The sequence below is a fragment of the Pollicipes pollicipes genome, unplaced genomic scaffold, assembly GCF_011947565.3.
Source record: "Pollicipes pollicipes isolate AB1234 unplaced genomic scaffold, Ppol_2.1 Scaffold_5724;HRSCAF=6776_pilon_pilon_pilon, whole genome shotgun sequence".
In the NCBI taxonomy this organism is placed as follows: domain Eukaryota; kingdom Metazoa; phylum Arthropoda; class Thecostraca; order Pollicipedomorpha; family Pollicipedidae; genus Pollicipes; species Pollicipes pollicipes.
In genome coordinates, this window is record NW_023596746.1 from 37,953,477 (window position 1) to 37,959,022 (window position 5,546).

At 53.4% G+C, this 5,546-nt stretch overlaps 1 long non-coding RNA gene across 1 annotated transcript; it reads right to left on the reverse strand.

The window, feature by feature from the left end:
• Positions 1-3,096: 3,096 nt before the first annotated feature.
• On the reverse strand, positions 3,097-4,286 carry LOC119102434 (uncharacterized). Its single transcript, XR_005094694.1, has 3 exons — positions 4,213-4,286; positions 3,750-3,819; positions 3,097-3,178 (listed from the first exon to the last, which is right to left on the reverse strand). It is a non-coding gene; the product is annotated as an uncharacterized LOC119102434 (long non-coding RNA).
• Between the last annotated feature and the right edge of the window lie 1,260 nt (positions 4,287-5,546).

Below are 5,546 nucleotides of genomic sequence, written 5' to 3' on the forward strand. Positions count from 1 at the left end.
AGACGAGGAGAGGAGACGAGAGTTACGAGAGAGACTGAGAGAGAGAGGAGGAGGAGAGAGAGAGGCCCGAAGAGAGAGGGAGAGGAGAGAGAGGAGAGGGAATGAAGAGAGAGAGCCGGAGACGACGAGAGGAGTCGGAGATGAGGAGACCGAGGAGAGAGAGAGAGAGAAGAGATGACTGAGAGAGAGCCCGAGCAGACCCGAGAGAGAAGAGAGAGAGGACTGACTGAGACGACAGTCAGAAGAAGCCAGTCAGAGGACGGAATATTGTCAGATCTCGGCCGAGATTCTCTTCAGAGTGAATAGAGATTACGCAGACCTATCGGTCAAATCGGTCTGGAAGTCCGAGCATACCAACTGAGTGGTCATCAGTGCATAATCATGGGATCATGAGTATGACAGGCATGGGTATCCCGGTGGCAAAAGCACACTGCACGTCAGGACAGAGTTTGGGCAGTGCGGTTATGGGATCGCATTCTCTCAACGACGTCATTGTGCTGAGGCACACGACCAACACCAGTTTACAAGCTGGCTTCGAGAGCGATTAACAAAGAAAAAGATTTCAATGTCGATAAGGAACTAAGATATCTTTGGACTGCTGTTCTGATATCACTGGTTAGAAATTGAGTCACTGCTGCATGTTAGCTTCTTAAAGCAAGACTACTACACACAGTTCAGAATACGCCAATGTCCAGATTTCATCCAGTATTTTGTTTGGGCAAAACAATCGTTTTACATAATACGGGAGAGTAGCCGAATAGTAAGGTTTCATTTGACGATCTTTTTCCCGTGTGTTATGTCCATGCATGCCAATTATTTGCCACGAATGGCCGGGGCATGGCATCCACCCCACCAGCTATCTGTGCTGGGGCACGGCGTCCACCCCACCAGCTATCTGTGCTGGGCGTCCACCCCACCAGCTTTCTGTGCTGGGGCACGGCGTCCACCCTACCAGATTTCTGTACCGGGGCACGGCGTCTACCCCACCAGCTACCTGTACTGGGGCACGGCGTCCACCCCACCAGCTATCTGTGCTGGGGCACGGCGTCCACCCCACTACCTATCTGTGCTGGGGCATGGCATTCACCCCACCAGCTATATGTGCGTGCGGCTACAACGTGACCTTCGGGGGTCATCAGTACTCCCGTCCCGTACGGGTTTGGTCACGGGAGCATTCTGCTAATGGGCCGACGCGCGCGTGAGGGCAGCGGCTGGTGGGTGGGGGGAGGGGGAGGGGCTGCGAAGAGTGCTCGCCTGTGTAGGGCGGATGCGATGGTGGCCTAGAGTGTGGCCGAACGTATTGACTGCGTCGCATCGGGCATCACATCACCGCATCGGCGCAGTGAGCGATCGGCCAGTGTAGCCACCGGATTCTGTGGGTGTAGTCACAGTGCTACGGAGACGGCGATTCGCGCATGTTGCGTTGGAAGTACATCAGTTTCTCCAGAATTCGTCGCAGTGACATATGAAGGCTGCATACAGTACACGTCTTTGCCGGCAATAAACGCCACTCGAGCCGGAAAACACAATTTATCACATTATGTACAAGAACGCACACACTGAGGTCCATCAGCATTCATCTGCATCATTTCGCCTTGAAGCAAAAACGGTGGCGCCCCACGCACCGGTGCTATGCAATACATGACAAGGCCTCGATACCATTGGCACTCGCGTTAAGCCCGCTGGCCACAGTACCAAAGTGCGACGGTGCCGGTTGCTCATGAGCGCTCGGCCTGAGCTGCCAGCCGTGATAACACTCCATGGCGCCGGCTTCGCCGCTGAATACCAGCTCCCGTTGGGCGGCACAATCGCGTCGCATCCGACGAGCCGCGCTGACTTGCACGGGTCGTTCCGCGCAGGACCCTTGAACTCCACATACAAATTGACACTATTCCCTCCCGAGCAGCACGAAAGTGGCCGTAAACCTCGCCCCACTGCCGCTCGAGGAGAGCACATTATGGATAACAGCGACATCGCTGCACAGACTGGGCGCACCGACAGCGTCACCATCGATCGAACCGCGCGGCGCCCGCCGGCCGCGCTAGCTGGTCTCGCTGCTGTCGTCGATGTAGCGCAGCTGGTGATCCGCAGGGCACGCCGCCTCGGAGCCGCCGCCGGCGCAGGGAACGCCATTCGGCAGCGGTGACGAGACGCTCTCCTGCTCCGATGGACCCTGTGTGACGACACCCTCCGGCTGCTGACGGCCCGATGGCCGTCGCGTGACGTCACGCGCCGGCTGCTGACGCCTGACAGCACAGCGATCTTTTCGTGGGCCCGAGACGGCGTGGTCTTCTTTTTCAATTTTCCAGAAGATGTCAGCGCCATCGCCCTTCCCTGGCCGCCGCCAGGTGTCGACACAGCTGCCGTTCTCCGGTTGTCGACAGATGGCAGCACTGTCGTCCTCCGTTCGCCGCCAGGTGTCAGCTGTGTCGTTTTTTCCCGGCCGCCGCCAGGCGTCGGCGACGAGCAAGACGGGAGCGGGTCGGGCCGGAGTCGCCGGAGAGGAGGAGCGCGGGGAGCGCAGCACGCGTGGCGACATCTCCATCTCGATTATTTGTGGAACGCTGGAGCGACGACACACCTGCCGGGCAGCGGTGGTCGGCGCAGGCTCAGGCCAGGTCGCGAACTGATACTTTTCACGCGTTCTTCGGCAAGACAAGTGACGCGGTGGGCTTGATCAAGGCGGTTTGGTGTTAGCGTCTGTGCTGCTCATGGGGCAAGCATATAGATGACTATCCGTGAGCTTATTATCCGTATGCATACGGTGTCTATACCTAATGAAATAAAATAAAAAGATAACGACCGGCTTGTGACTGTCCCACCAGAAATGTCAACACAACATCGTTGCAGATTCGCACCCAGTCTCATAACGGAGTTTTGAAACATATTTGCACAGTGGAAACTACAGGGATACGAGCATGGTTCCTTGAGCACATATGTTATCAGCGCACTCTTCTGAAAACCATTATCCTGTTTATTCCATATCAGAGAAACCAACCGACATGCGGTTTTCCAAATAAGCATCAATCAGCATGTGCTGCTACGGAGCCCCACCACCTGCAGACTGTTGGTGCTGCTGCTGGGTGACACGGCTCGCAGGCTGGTATACCCCATCACCTCGTTTTCCCACTCTGACTTCTCCTCCATGTCTAGGTCAATGCCTAGTACTGCCTGGAATCTGCGACAGAACATGCATGCGTTTGGTCAAAGCGCAACGTCTTGTCAGATAGTTGCGCTTTTTGCTACAAATAAAGGAAAATGTGTTTAAGCGTGAACCACGCACGCGGCGTCTGCGTTAAGTACTTCCGCAATGACCTAGCGGAGTATGTGCGTCATAATTGTGCAGGAAAGCGTGCAAGTGAGAATGGTATCGCAAGTGCTGTCGTTGAAGATAGATAAACAAAGAAAATCATTCATGACTAGATGAATTATGCATACGCTGCAAATGATGCATATTACCAGGTCTTGGATGTTATTAACGCTATCTACCCTTGCGATTGCGTTTTTAAAACAATGCAATGCATGATTTGCTGCAAAAAGCCGCAGTGGCATAAAATAGTAGGCTGAAAGACACTAGTGGAAGCAGCGTCAACACCTGTGGTTAAATCTGTGAACACATTTGGGGCAGTCCTGAGCTTAAATTTTGAAAATAAACGGCTCAGTACATCCTCAAATACTGTAAGCATGGCTTATAAGCCTGCCGAGCTCAGTCAGTCGCCTGGGGCGGTCAGCACTTCGAACCAGCTTACACCGTGGCTGTGGAGTAATGCAGCTCAGCCATCCTTCTGCAGGCCCGGCCGCGACGCGTGCGTGCGGGCCCTGTGGAGCGGAACACTGACTGAGTCGGCGTGACCCGACCCGGCATGACCGCCACCACGCGAGACCCTGTCGCCACCGTACACCGAGCCCCGATGCGCCTCCGATACCGAGTCAATTTGACACCTCTGACGCGCGGCCTTGTTATTATTGTTTTCGTGTGAACTATCCTGGGTCGGACATCTGGTTCTCTTTGAGTAGGCTGATTACATCTATGTCAAGTCAGATCGAGTGACCTTTCCATTTCGTCTGGTCACCTGCGATGTCCTTAATGTCGATCATGGCATCTGCCTTTGATGACATTGCCTCGCATTATGCTTGGAAAGAGCGTGGCCGACCAAAACATTGGATAACGTAAGTTGTATGGAAAGAGATTCGGTACTGTGAAGGCCTCACCTGGAAAATCTCTCCTCGCACCATCGATCCTGATAATCGGGACCGTACGCCCAGGGATGTTTCCACAATTTCTGTAACAAATCTTTTCATAAAAAGCGAGTTGTGCTCAAGTCCCGACACCTCGCTATTTATAGCCACCAAGGGGGACATCAGTTCTCATAACATACCTCATCACACAGCTCAATACACTGGCACATGGTGTAGTTTGCCTGAGCGTGCTGGACACAAAGCTGATTGCATGTAGAGCTCACATCGTGATGTAGCTGTGTCGCCTGACACAGTGGTGCACCTGTGTCATTTGACATGGCTGTTCACCTGTGTCACGTGATACGGTGGTGTCATTGTGTCACATGACATTGCCATGTAGCTGTATTATCTTACAGTGGTGAAAAATCCAAGCACAAATAAGGTTCCCCGCGCTCGAAGGCGCCTTAGCTCTCAGTGGCCAATTCTGGAACCTTAGACTGTAAGGCAACACGAAGCTGCTGTGCGGAGCAGCCCTGGTCCAGGCGCATACCTTCGGCGGCAGCAAGGTCAGAAGCGTGGGCCGATTTATAGCGGGCCCATTCTTGCGACGGTGGGTAGTGAAGGCTGGCCGGAGCCGAAGTAAGCTTAAAAGGCTTCTGTACAGTGGGCTCTTTTTACATGTCGGACATGTAGATGGTAGACATAAATCACCATGCCACCCTGATACAGGAAGATATATCACCTAAAACCAAGGAATCGGTTCGGCATTGCATTTTCTAGTTATTTAGTGCTGACCTTTTGATTGGGTGAATTGCTGGAATCAAGCGTCCACGCTGTTGCTTGAGCCCTGACACCACCATACGATTGAGAAACTCTGGGTGAGCGGTAAGATTTTACGCCGAGAGCATCCAACCTTTTTCGTACTCTTCACTATTGGTCAGATCAGATTCATACGATTTGATCTGTTGCGTGCACATTGGCTGCGTTCGCGTGTTCCGTAGATGGCGCCCGGACAGGGACGATAGATGGCGCAGCGACAAGAACTACCGGCAAGTGACGCTGCCTCGTTGCGCGACCGCTATTGTAGTTTACTGAACTCCTTTGCTTCGGGGTCAGATGACGTGGCGAGTGGCGCGAGGTTTGGCGTGCGCCGCTGGAATCCGCCTGATTTATCAACGGCGATAGCAAGAACAACTTTGGTAAGAAGGCGTTATTTACTTTTGTTACAGAACTTTTCTGCCTATAAAATGAAACTCTCGTGGTGGCATAAAAGCTGAGGAATTTATGCAAGCAAATCTATGTCAGGTCGGACCTAGTGAGGCATATTTGGGACGTCTTGGAAGTGCTCAGATGCGTGCGGTGCTAGC